Here is a 14681-nt window from a genome sequence, read left to right on the forward strand (position 1 = left end):
TTGCAGGTATCTGTAGACAAGATCCTTTCTCCCCTCACCATGACTTTTTAACAGGTTTTCATTCATTCATAAAATCCTCTTTGAAGCTTTAATTCCAGTGTTACCTCCTAGAAGAATCTTTTCCCAATCTTAAACTGTAAAGAATCACTTCTCCAAAATATTTTATAATCATTATGTACTAACACAATGGGCAGCTGGGTAGCTCAGTGGATTGAGAGCCAGGCCTAGAGATAGGAGGTCCTAGGTTCAAATCTGGCCTCAGGCACTTCCCAGCTGTGTGACCCTGGGCAAGTCACTTGACCCCCATTGCCTACCCTTACCACTCTTCTGCCTTGGAGCCAATACACAGCATTGACTCCAAGACGGAAGGTAAAGGTTTAAAAAAAGGGGCAGCTGGGTGGCTCAGTGGATTGAGAGCCAGGCCTAGAGACTGGAGGTCCTAGGTTCAAGTCTGGCCTCGGACACTTCCAGTTGTGTGACCTTGCGCAAGTCACTTGACCCCTATTGCCCACCCTTACCACTCCTGGGCCAAGGACGGTCCCTAGCCCGGATGAAAAAGGAGGAGGGTTGGGCTTGGGGCTAGCAACCCTACCCTGTAAAAACTACATCTGCTAAAGAAACTGCAACCTAAAGTAGGGGCAGCTGGGCTAGCTCAGTGGATTGAGAGCCAGGCCTAGAGAGGAAAGGTCCTAGGTTCAAATCTGGGATCAGACACTTCCCAGCTGGGTGACCCTGAGTGACTGTGTGACCCATTGCCTACCGGTTGTGGCCCTATGCTCCTAGAATGGAGTCCCAGGATAAAAAAAATGTACTAACATTTTATAATTACTTCCATTTTGTATGTATTTTTTGCTTGTGTTCTTCTACTCTTCCATTTGTGAACATAAACTCCTTAAAAACAGAGATAGTTTAATATTCTGGATGCTTAGTATATCATCACCACCTTATAAATGATTGTTGAACAAAGAATGAATGGGTAGGATTGGGCTTTGTTCATCCCATCTATGGATTTTTTTCCTCCCCCTCATGAATTTTGGGTAATTCATCCCAACAAAATGCCTTTCCACTTTGAATTAGTCTTTCATTTAGCAAGTTTGCTTGTCTATGCTTGATTTCAGTCAGTAAACATTTATTAAGCATCACATCTGTGCCAGGAATTGTGCTAAGTACTTTGGATACAAAAGGAGACACAAGACAATTTCTGCCCTCAAGAGGTTTCCAGTTCAATGGGGAAAGCAGCAAGCAAACAAAAATAGACAAATTATATGTAGGTTAAATTGGGAATAACAGAGAGAAAGTATTAGATTTTGGAGGGTTGGGAAAGACTTCCTGTAGAATATAGGGGATTAGTTGGGATTTAAATCAATAATTTGATGTATCATACTGTACAGGAAAAGTTAGGGAAGTATAGAGACTGTGAAATTCATTTCATAAAATTTCTTGTCGAAAATGATTAACATGTCATATATACCTCAACTTTTGCCACCAATGAACAGTGATCTCATTGATATAAGCAGTCTTTTCTTTGGTGGACATGCAACTTATTTTAAGCTTTTATGGTCACTGTTAGAGAGTTTTAAGGTGCCTCAGAAATCATACCTATTGTAGCCTATATCTAACAAAGAACCATCTTGTCCTTATCTCTGACAGTCATCCATTGTTTTCTTAAAAGCAACTGGAGAGGGGCAGCTGGGTAGCTCAGTGAATGGAGAGCCAGGCCTAGAGATGGGAGGTCCTAGGTTCAAATCTGGCCTCAGACACTTCCCAGCTGTGTGACCCTGGGCAAGTCACTTGACCTCCATTGCCCACCCTTACCACTCTTCCACCTAGGAGCCAATACACAGAAGTTAAGGGTTTAAAAAAAAATAAAAATAAAAAAAGCAATGGGAGAGGAGAGAAAATCCACCACCTTCTAAAGTATCCCATTCTACTCTGAAATTACTGGAATTGTTAGGAAGTTACTATTTTTGCTATTGTTTTCCCTATCATCGAATATACATTTTCTTCATTGGTATTGAAGTCAGTGAATCTGGGTTCAATTCCCAGGTCTGTAAATTGCTTATTCTACGACCCTGGAAAGCATCACTTGGCATCTTTTAGTTAGGCCTCATTTTCTTCCTCTATAAAATGAGGAGTTTGACAAAATGACTTCAGAGATCTATCACCTTCCTGCTTAAATATAAATACTGCTTTAAAATTTGAGAATAAATACATACCTATACATGTATATGTATGTACAATATATATGTGGTCATTTGATACAATAACCTTATAAATAGGTGATATTATTAATCCCATATTATTGATGAGGAAACTGAGGCTGACAAAAAAAAATATAAGTTACCAAGGATCACATAGCTTGAAGTAGTACCTGAAATACTTCCTGACTCTTAAATACAACACACTTCACTGCTTCTAGGAGATTATAATATTTTTAAACATCCATTTTTCCTTTATCAATCTGTGCTATCTTTTTATAAGGAATCCTTTGAGAGGGAAGAATTATCATCAGGAAGAAAGCAATTATCAAAGAAAGCTTATAAAAATATTCTTAAATCCAAAACATCAGGAATGCATCCTAGAATAAGAGTACTTGACAGTTAATAAGAAGTCAGTGCTTCTTTTCATTATAAAGGAAATATGAGGGAAAGAAGTCCATTGCTAATGGGGAAAAAGACATGGACAAACAAGAATGAAGCATCTCATTTGATGTAGAAGAAATTACTTTTTAATAATTTCTCCCTATTGGCTATTATAGAGACAAGAGCTAAAATCCATTTCAAGGGAACAAGAAATAGGATTTGTTACCTTTGAGACTTTTCACTCACATATTAGTGATAAGATTTTAACATTAACACTGAACAAATGGAATAAGCAGCTGTGACAAGTTCTAGTGAATAGAATCACAAAAAATGGAGGCAATGTGGATCAAATATTTCTTGTGTAGGCTACATGAGCTCTGAGGGATCTTTATTTCAACCCCTGTTCATAAAGATGAGTTATTTCTTCAGACCCTGGCAATATTACCCCACATGGTTTTAAGAATAAAACTGAGGATTCAATGATAATTTTATACTGCCTTTGATGCAAACCCCCAAAGCTTCATAGGATTATCAGTAGAGAATTTGTATAACTAATTGTATTTAAGGGGCCCATACACACACAGAGAATAAAGGACAAAGTGAATCTAAGATTAGGAATCACATATGGCCTAATGTTAACTCAGGTTCTTGTTTTGAGAAGGTCATTTCTTTCATTTGGAAAGAACTTGAAAGTTCAACTTGGGAATTATATAGTCTCTTTGCTAAGCTCCTTGTAGAGCCATATGCCCAATCTGCCCTTGATTCACCACAATATAGACACTATGACCAACTGATGTGGGGATGCTATTCAGGAATCCAGTGGGAAGATGGGGACTACTGCTGTTGCTGATAGAATATTGAGATGCTGATGGGAACATGGAGAACCCAACAACCTCAGTACCCTTTGAGACTGGCAAAGTTCAAGGAAGAGTGTGAAGGAAGAGAACTTGACAACATTGAAGCTGAAGCCTCTCTTCCCCATCTCAACCCTGTCCCCAGGCAGTTCTTTCTCAGAGATATACTGGAAAATTACATGTTCCAATTTCTTGAATACCATCCCTTCTCTGATGACTTATAGATGATTCATATAAATGTTCTCTCTGAACTACGTTTTTGCATAAGGTCAAAAGCCATTTAGCACATCATCCAAATACCATCTTTGATTAGTTGATTGACTTAAGAAAGTTCTTACTTAAATCATTTAAGTCTTGAATGGGGTAGGGATGTGTTGGCTTCACTCATAGATTTACAATTTGTCAATATGAAGAAATGACTGCATATTGAACTTGGATTAAGGAAGGCATTCACTCAGATCTAGTATCCGACATTTAACCTCCCCAATTCTCAGATTCTGCACTTATGCCATGAGGATATACTATCTATTGTGTATATCTTTTAAAGTTTTTTGTAGTTAAAATTACATATTTTACATACTTTAAAGACACATCTCATTACATAAATGTAATTTATGTTATATTAATCTATTAACTAATAAATCAGAAAATATCAATTATGTGTTAGACATCAGAAGAGAGAAAATAGGAAAAAACCTAGTCTTGTCTCAGAGGAGTTTAATGGCAATCTCAGGAGATTAGATTTGCACATAAGTTAAATAGAATGGAAATATATCTAGGCAGCAATGCAAGAATCATTATAAGGCAGAAAGATGTAAGTAAAACTAAAGTACAATTTGATGGATTTAGGACAATTTTAAAGACAAGACTTAAAACATAGGCATTAATCAATTCATTTCAACATGAAAGGAAGTCTCCAAGGAAGTGCTCCAAGGGTGTAGATTTAGCCTTGTGCTTCTGCTTTTCATTATGTAATTTTAACCTCAGTGATTTGAATAAATACCTAGATGGCATGCTCATCAAACTGTCAAATGACATAAAGAGCAAGTTCCCCAAATAGCTTGGCAAGTAAGATTATTGGGTTAAATGAAAAAGTGTAACATATAAAAGAGATAAATATGTTATCTCATTTTTGAGTTCAAGAGTTTAACTTTACAATTTCAATATGGGACAAAATGAATGAGAAAGAGACCAGTTTGTCTGTGATAAAGATATAGAGGTTTGAGTGATTTGCCAAGCCAATATGAATCAGTTATGTGACATGGCAGCCAGAATTTTTTTTGAGTGATTCAGGTTTCTATTAAGAGAGATGAAGCTCCTAGAAATAAGGAGATATTAATTCCATAGTAGCACATCCTTGATAGGTTAATTCTGGAATATTTTGCTTTACTCTAAAAAGCATATTGACACAAAGAGACAAAATAGTTTGCTGATAGATTATTTCCAATTTGAAATACATACATGAGTGTTAATAAACACTTTTTGACTGGGAACATCTAGGGGGCTCATCAGATTGAGAGCCAGGACTAAAGTCATAAGGTCTTGGGTTCAAATTTGACCTCAGACATTTCCTAACTGTGACCCTGGGTAAGTTAACCTCTATTGCCTAGTCTTTAACACTCTCTGCCTTAGAACCAATACACAATACTTATTCTAACACAGAAGGTCCAAGGTTTTTAAAAAATTTTTATTGACTGACTGATAAGTCTCAGTACATCAAGAAGTAGGAAAATAGTAGGTAAAGAGTCTTTAGTTCATGCTTTATGACTATCAGTTGAAGAAGTTGCTTTTATTCAATCTGGAAAAGGGAAGACTCCGATGAGGTGGAACAAGAAAAATGTATTTAAATATTCAAAGAGAAGTCATGGGACAGAGAATTTTACCAGTTTTTATTTAACTGTAGGTAAGGCCAAAAGAAATGACTGGAGGTTTCAAAGAAGGCAATTTAGGATCAGTTTATGGGAAAATATTAAAATTAGAATTATCCAAACATGGAAGAGGCTGTCTTTCAGAGAAGGTAGATTCAGTCTCCCTAGTTACTTTCTAGCAAAGAAAGGGCTACAAATATCATAAATGAGATTTTTTTTCATGTACCAGATTGCACCCAATGGTCACTGAAGTCTCTTCTAACTGTGACATTTTTTGATTCTATTACTTTAAAAAAAATACCACATTTAAAAAAATTACCATTTTTAACCAATTTACCATTTTTACCAATTTAAAAAATTACCATTTAAAAAAAAAACACTACACCCATTTAGGAAATAGAGTATAGTCGTCTCTCACTATACTGCAGTTCACCTATCATGGCTTCACTGTATCAGGAGTTTTTAAAAAAATACATCTAATTCTCTATCATGGAGTTTTCATTATATCATGGGATTATGTGGATGAATACCATACTGTACACAATGAAAATGCAGTAAGCCACTACTACTTGCATAAGTTTGCCAAAGTGAGATTGTACAGGGCACACTATTGGCTGGTAAAAAGCAACCAATCACAGTGCTGTGTTCTATATCCTGAGTGCTGATTGGTTCAGTGACTGTAGCATCAGTCTATTTGTTCTCCCTCACTGTACCCATACATTCAGCGTCTCTCTTTGGGCACTTCACATTGATGTCTGATTGCTATGCATAGTGTTGCTCTACAGTATTGCATTTTTGTCACGTTTTCATAAAAGTTTGAATTTATTTCAATCCCTAGGCACCCTAATCATTCTGATCCTTCTAAGGCTTCTGGCAGTGAGCCAACGGAAACAGCAGAGGAAGATGCTTACCATCAAAGAATAATAAAATAAATATAACGCCACTAGTTTGTGGATTTCACTTATTGTGGAGGTCTCACAAATGTAACTCCTGGGATAGGTGAGGGATCACGGTATATGGGCATGATGGATGAGAGAGAGAGAGAGAGAGAGAGAGAGAGAGAGAGAGAGAGAGAGAGAGAGAGAGACAGAGAGAGAGACAGAAGCAGAGACAGAGAGACACAGAGAGACAAACAAAGAAAAGAGTGAGATTCATGAAATTTATGAAATCTATTGACATTAAGTAATTAGAACAACATTAACTGAGGCAGTTTAATCTAGACTAAAGAACCCACAGTTTGGAATCAAAAGACCTGATCTTGAATGATAGTTTTCCCTGTTTATTTCTCAAGTGTCTTTAGCCATCTCATGACCTTTCTGAGACTTGGGTTTCCTCATGTGTAAAATTAGTGTGTTAGACAATTTGTCCCTCCAGCCTTAAATTAGATACATCTTAGAACTCATTAATGAAATGTTATCAAAATCAGTTAAGCAAAACTAGCTAATATATAACCAAAATATTTGAGTTTCTTAGGGGATATAAAACTAATAGTTAGAATTTGGGGTCAAAGTACATGTGCATTTTATTCACTTTATTTTTATCACTCCAAATAATTTTCTACCATGGTTGGATTGGTTTTCAGACCCCTGCATAGTGTTTTAGTATGACTGGCTTTCAACAACCCTTCTGAAATTGACTATTCCCTTTATTTTTCATGTTTGTCAATTTCCTAGTTCTCTCTTGCTTTATCACCCACTCTAACTCCTTATTTAAGTCCTCTGTTAACATTTAGGTATTTCTGCCACTGTTCTTAAAGAGTTCAATACCTTCTTTATAGTTTTCCTCTATTCCCTAACCCCTACCATCGTACTTGGTACCTTTAAATTTCCTTCAAATGTCCAGGACTCCAATTTTACCAACTTTCTTAAACCTTTCCATTTCAATTGAGTTCAGTTGGTAGAAGGAGATAGCCAACCATACACCTTCAAATAGCATGATCTAAATTGCTGACATTATTTTGGCTAAAGATATAATTATTTTATCTCTGAATTTCTCTTAACTTATTTATTTTATTTATTATTATTTATTGTTATTTAATTTTTTCCAGGTTATATGTTAATATAATTTTTAATATTCATTTTCTGACATTTTTTTGCAATCTATATTCTTTCCTTCCCTCCCACTGTACTTCTCTTCCAAAAAAAAGGTAGGGAATATAATATACGTTGTAAATATATAATCACATATATTTCCATGTTCGTAATATTGTGAAACAAGGCACATGAAGTTCATGGAGGAAATAAGGTGAAGAAAGGTATGTTCCAATCTGCATTCAGATTGCATCTACTCCTTCTCTGGTGGTGGATATCTTTTTTCTCCATGAGTCTTTTGGACTTATCCCAGATCTTTGCCTTTTTGATAATAGATGAGTCTTTACACTTGATCATCATAAATTAATTTAATTACTTTGTAAAACATTCTTTTAGTTCCGTTCACTTCATTTTGCATCATTTCATATATCTTTCCAGCTTTTTTGTGATCATCTTGTTGGTCATTAATATAGTACAATAGTATTCCATTAAACAAAAATACCATAATTTGTTAATTTATTCCCTGATTAAATAGACATCCCTTCAGTTTCCAATTCTTTGCCATCACAAAAAATTGCTATATTTTTGTATAGTTAGGTTCTTTCCCCTTATCTTTAATTTCTTTGGGGTAAACACCTATTAATGATATTGCTTGGTCAAAGAGTATGCACAGTTGGATGGGTATGGTTCCAGATTGCTCTCCAGAATGATCGTAACAGTTCACAGCTCCACCAATAGTGTATTAATGTCCTGATTGTTTCACACCTTCTCCAACATTTAGCCTTTTCCTTTTTTGTCATGTTAGATAGCTGTAAGGTAAAATCTTGGAGTTATTTTAATCCATATTTCTCTAATTAATAGTGATTTGAAGCCTCCTAACTTATTTTTCATCTGCACTGTGCTTTCCATATGCAGACCCTTCTCTTTATCTAACTCCCATGCTCTAACTCAGGTTCTGCTTATTATCCCTGCTAGAAGATATGTAACCTTTATGACTGGGTTCACTAGAAATTTGTTCTACCTAATCATAACCGGCCTCCTGTTGCTAAGTAGAAATAATTCTCATGAGCTCTACATTGAAGTTCATCCATTTCTTCTCTTCAATTCCCAGATCTCCTAAGAACTTGTTGTCTCCTTTCTCTAATGTTACCTTTTATTATACTGAAATCCATGTCTGAAAACATTTCTTGAAGTTTCCTACTGTTATTTACCATGCCCTAAATCCTGGGACTTTGCCTAGCTCTGGCTAACTACTACTCTACTCAAACCCTTGGACCTCCTTTCCAATTTTCTTTTTCAGAAGTTCAGACATGATCCACTATTGCTTCTCTTCCTCTCATCTTCGAAATCTTTTTTATCCACTGACTCCTCAATTGATATCTACAAATAGGCCTAAGTTTCCCATAACCTTAAAAATACATTTTCTTTTGACTCTGCCATTATCTGAAGCTATCATTTAATATTTCTGATCCCTTTTGCATACAGACTATTAGAAAGGAATAGTGATGTTCACTATCAATTTCGATACTAAACATTTATCTTTTTCTTGTCACATAATTTCAGTTCCAACATTTTATGGAAACTGATCTCTCTTAGGTTAGCCATATCTCTTAACTGTTCAATTCAATGACTTTTCCTTAGTTGTCCAACTTCTTTGGATATTTTGACAATACCACCAACCTCTATCTAATGGAAATCCTCTTTCTTGATTTCTGTGATACACCTCTCTTTTGTTCTTTTTGCACCATTCTTTGTCAGAGCATTATTCTTCTTCCTACTCCATCATCTAAGACTCTGTCCTGTAGTCTTTTCTCTTATCCCTATACAGTCTCTACCTTATTAGTTTCATCAGTTCTTATCAACTTCTTGTCTATATTCCCATCACTCTCAAATATAAATGTCCATTCCAAATTTGTTTTTTGAACTACAGTGCCATATTGCTACCTTTTTGTTGTACAGTTGTACCCATGTAACCCATGGGCATTTAAACCTAATATGGCTAAAATTGAACTTATTTTATTTTCCCCAAAACTCATTCCACAACCAGCCCTATTCATTTATTCTTTTCAATCTTTTAAACATTTTCTGTAATATATGAGAAATCACAAATATATCGTGTATGTGCATGCATGTGTGTGTGTGTGTGTGTGATGAATAGTCATTCTCTAGGACAAGGAACAATTTCAACTCCCTTATAAATGGTAAACTAAAAAAATATGAAGCAGCAAAGTTAAGTAGTAGAGAGAATTGGGCTTTAGTTCAAACTCAAAGGAAGATTCTGATTCTCTCTTTAATGGCCCTGATCTTAGATTCATTATGCTATCTTTAGGACACAGGTACTTACCAGAATACTTTATTCTTCCTATTCTTTTATGCTTTAATTCAGGCATGCAGATTTTTACCTTTTCATGATATGGGGATGACAGCAAAGAAGATAGGAGATTCATTATCCTGAAGGATGATGAAGGATGAGCTTCATAGATTCTTATCAAAAGATTTTCTTTAAGGATGTGGAGGGGGAACCCAAAGATCCAGGAGTCTAAGGACTTCTCAATATCTTGCTTATCTCTTGGAATGTTTATGAAAGGTGCTGGTGGCTATTCTGTTATTTCCATGAAGTGAGCTTATTTTCAAGAAGTTCTGTTTTCTCAAAGAAGTGGGTGGTACCTTGTGGTCAAGTTATACATGAAGATGTAGAAATGAGTCTAGCTAATGTTGTGATGGAATTTTTATGGACAAAGAAAACATGAGGGAAAGATCTAGTTCAGAGACTTCAGCTGGAAAGGCCTCACTAGACTGTTTTGCTATTGCTTCTATTCCATGAAAAGGGAAATTATTTGGAGAAAACTCTTCACCTGGGTAGGGGATGTATGAATTGCTAGCACAAGAAGACAAAGAGCTGATTATATTTTCCAGATCTTTGCTGCAAACTGTTGGTCTGGTGGAATAGCCAGAATATTCCTGATTTGCTGATATTCTTCGTTTACCAATCAATAGACCACAAAGGTGGTCTCTTCAAGGAGAAAGGGGCCAGTGAGGGAGTAGGATGGTACTGGTACCTCTCATCATCTTTGTTCCATTCAAAGTGAAGGTGTGCTAACTTTGGATCTCTAACTTGATTTGGCTTCATGGAACAAAGTCCACAGCACCACCCAGATGGAGGATATAGTGGAGAAAATATAAGTGATTAATAACAAGAGATATCTTCCAAGCTCCAAGAGCTTATTAATATTTTAGGGTATGTTCTATTTCTAGACATAGAATGACTGTTCTGCTGGCCATCCAGACTGAGAATCTTGGACTTATCCAAAACTGTTTTCTTTCCATCAACAGTAAATGATAAATTGCCAAATCTTTTTTCCAACTTCTACCATAATGCTCCCATTTTAAGTTTTTCTATATTTACATAGATTTTCCCCCAACCTGAAACAACCTCCACATTGTATTAAAGATTCTAGTAAAGTGGATATGGAGTTAAAAAGGTCTGATTTTAAATCCTGCCTCAAACACTTCCTGACTCAATGACTTTGGTCAAGACACTTAACTTCTACGTGTCTCAGTTCTGCCAACTGTAAAATTGAGATCACAATCCCTACTTCCCAGGGTTGTTTTGAGGATGCAATGAGTCAATATTTATGAAGTGTTTAGCATTATGTTCCCTATCCTCTTTAAATCATCTTCCACATATCCAACAAATTAATGTTTCTAAAACACAAATTTGACCACAATATTCTGCCAACCTTCAAATTCTCCAATGGTTTCTTGTTGCCTCTAGGAGAAAATGCAAATTTCTCAGTTTGCAAACATAGTCATAAATATTTTCACATACAAAGACAAATAACTTGTTTATGTGTACAAACTTCCAGCCTTAAGATATAGACATGTTTGTCTAAGATCCAAATTAGAAACACGGATCTTCCCTCGATTCTGCAAATTCTTTAAATACTCCTATTCCAATACATGGTTACTAGAAGCTGCTACATCTGCAAGAGGAAAAGTGGATGGTTTGCTTGTGATTAGAAATTTTCTGACTTTCTCTGAGTGTATCTGCATAAAGGAAATAATAGAGATAGATTATTAGCTTAAAAACTAATAAGGAATAAGCCAAAGCAGATGGTAGGGATGATAAAGGATCCAGGGGAAGTTAGACACAGCTCATTAACCACAATTTGTGATCCGTTTGCAGATTTGTATGAGGAAACACTATAACCAATAAAATGCTTAATCAGCCCAACAGGAAAAGGACATTTTCAAAACCCCAGACTATGCAATGAACAGACTCTAGATGTTTCCTTAGATTTAAATAACTCTGGAGGTTGTTTCTAGTCGTACTTAGCACAGTGGCTGAAACATAGTAGATGGAAAATAAGTGCTAGTTGACTGATGATTTAGATTCTAAAAGGTTGTAAGCCTCTAACATGGTCATTAGGAGATATATTTTTATTCATCTTTAACAAGAATTCTCTATTCCTCATGAAGTAGAAATTGCATGCTTCATTCACTAAGTCAAGCTTATGTTATGGGACATTTCCTGATTCTCTAGTACAGATGGGAACAGCCCAGAGTCTTCTCAATTTCCTTAAAATAATTTTTTTTTTTGCTTTTTTTTCCATGCAAAATTATGTCCTAAGCACAGTGTAATGGGTATATCACTCTCGTGCATATTTCAGTTTGTATCAATATTATATTCATCTATATAGAGACACAGGGATATCTGCATACACACATTTACATGTATGCATTTCTATATAGACAGTTCTATATATGTTATGTGTAGCATATATTTCAACATTTATGGACACGTCATGCACACATATAAATAGCTTAGAATGAGAGGAAAGAAGTTTTGATATCTAGAAGATCTGGGTTTATGTGCTGGTACTGACACATAAATCAATGTAATTTTCTCTCATACATTTATTAATTATTTATATCATTTGTTCATTGACTTTATTTCTTAGGATTTCATTGTTAAGTTTCTAGTCCTTTTGCTAAATGAACTACAGCAGGGGCAGCTGGGTAGCTGAGTGGATTGAGAGCCAGACCTAGAGACGGGAGGTCCTAGGTTCAAATCCGGCCTCAGACACTTCCCAGCTGTGTGACCCTGGGCAAGTCACTTGACCCCCATTGCCTACCCTTACCACTCTTCCACCTATGAGTCAATGCACAGAAGTTAAGGGTTTAAAATAAAAAAAAATAATAAATAATAAATAAATGAACTACAGCATTTTAAAATCTGTAATTATTATACATACATATATGTATATATAATACATATGCTTATATACTATAAATGTACTATAAATTATATACTACAAATATTATATACTCTAATATAATTTTTATTGCATTATGGTCTATAAATGATATATTTACTATTTCCTCATTTATATTTGTTTGAAATGATCTCATTGATGATTTTTTATTTTTGAAGAATAGAATCTCAGTTACATGATTTACTTCTTTCCCCCTTTTAAACAGCCAAATAAAAGGGAAAATGAGAACTCTGAGGAAACGCAGATCTATAAGAAATAATTTCAATAGCGGACTCTTAAAGAAGGCAGCAATAGGAATAAAATTCCACCCTAAAATATCCATAGCTATCCAAACTTATTGATAGTCCTAATGTTTTTTGGATACCACAAAAGTATTCACAGTGATTTTATAAAGGAGAGTTTCAGTTAATGTCTAGGGACATAAGGGCTCAATTAAGTTGTGAGTGAAAACACTTAAGGATGAATAAGGATAGTGCATAGGGATTTGTTTCATTGAAAGCTTGTATTATAATATATCCTAATTTAATTTTTAATATAACTTTTTTAAGAAATATGGAAAATCATTGGTTCTTATTTGGCTTTTAAAGCAAATATCTGTAACTTAAGAAAAGTAGTTTGTGTTAAAAACCACAAAGCATCTACAAATCCTTGTACCATTGTACCTATATTTTAATTCATTCCTTTTAGGAGAAAATAAGGTTTTGAAAATGATTCTTAGTTTAATTCAACAAAAGGCAGAAAAAGTGAAACAATAAACTATTTTTAGTAACTGCATTTGACAAATAAGGATCTTGACTCTACCACTTAAGACTGATATAGTCTGGAACAACACACTAAAACTCTCTGAAATTGATAGTCTGTGAAATGAAGAAGTCGAATTTGGTGATCTTTATAGACAATGACAGCTCTAAACGTGTGATCCTAAATAATTCATTTTCTAAAATTTGGAAGATATCTATGGGCCATTTAGGTCAAACCTAGGAAGGATTTTTTTTTAAATCTCTGTAAGTACCAATTGAGAAATTATACAGATTTTTCTTGAGGACTATCCATGAGGGGAACTCTACTATCTCTCTAGGATAACAATTTGACTTTCGAATTTTATGATATATGAATACTGATTGAAGGACTTGCATAATTAACTAAAGAAAAGAAGAGACGGGAAGCATGAGTTACATTAGCACAGAGAATAATATGCTCCAAATCAGAAAAACCTGAGTTCAAACTGAACCTTAAGTATTTACTGGAATGTATATCCCTGGTCAAGTCATGTAACCTCTCTCTGCCTCACTTTCCTCATCTCTCTATTGTTGTAAGGATCAAATGAGATAACATATGTAAATAGCTTCATGTAACATCATGTAAATGTTTGCCATTATTATTATCTATTTATTATCAAACATTCTAGAGGATGAACCTTAGTATATTGGATTGGTCCACTGAGGCAGTCTTGTAGGATATCATGGACAAGAGTCACACAGGACAGGCAGGCATCATTGCATGATGATATTGCTAAAGTTGACATGCACATCAGTAAGATGATAGACTCATTGAAGGGTAGCAGTTGCCTGTGCCAGGTTTGCTTGGTCCCAGACCTCACTCCTGATTTTGAAAAATTTGGCTATCACTGGTCCTGTGATCTAGAGATCTATCTATCATCTCTGATAATCTGATAAGGACAGTTTAGTTGATAAAGAAATAATGGACACTGAAGATCTTTTAGCTCATGCTTCTACCTCTGTCTCCAGGAGCATGGAGCTTATTATATATATTTCAAGACTCATTTCACACAAAAGACCCCCCCCAAAATTTCACAGATGAACAGAAGTTACAAATTATGTCATATCAAAACACAAAAGGTCTCATTGGCTTCAGAATAGAACAAGGCCAAGGCTGAATTTTGACTGGGTTCTTATCAGAAAGCCAAGTTGGAGAATATTTTCTCAGGATTCAATTGCCCCTGCTAAGGTTTTGGCCTTGGCTGTACCAGGCAGCTGCATTCCTGGCCAAAGGGGAAGAGTGTTAACCTTTTAACTGCTGGTTAGATAGGAACTTAAAGCTTTTCAATAAG

Source organism: Gracilinanus agilis, chromosome 2 (genome assembly GCF_016433145.1).
Source record: "Gracilinanus agilis isolate LMUSP501 chromosome 2, AgileGrace, whole genome shotgun sequence".
In the NCBI taxonomy this organism is placed as follows: Eukaryota; Metazoa; Chordata; class Mammalia; order Didelphimorphia; family Didelphidae; genus Gracilinanus; species Gracilinanus agilis.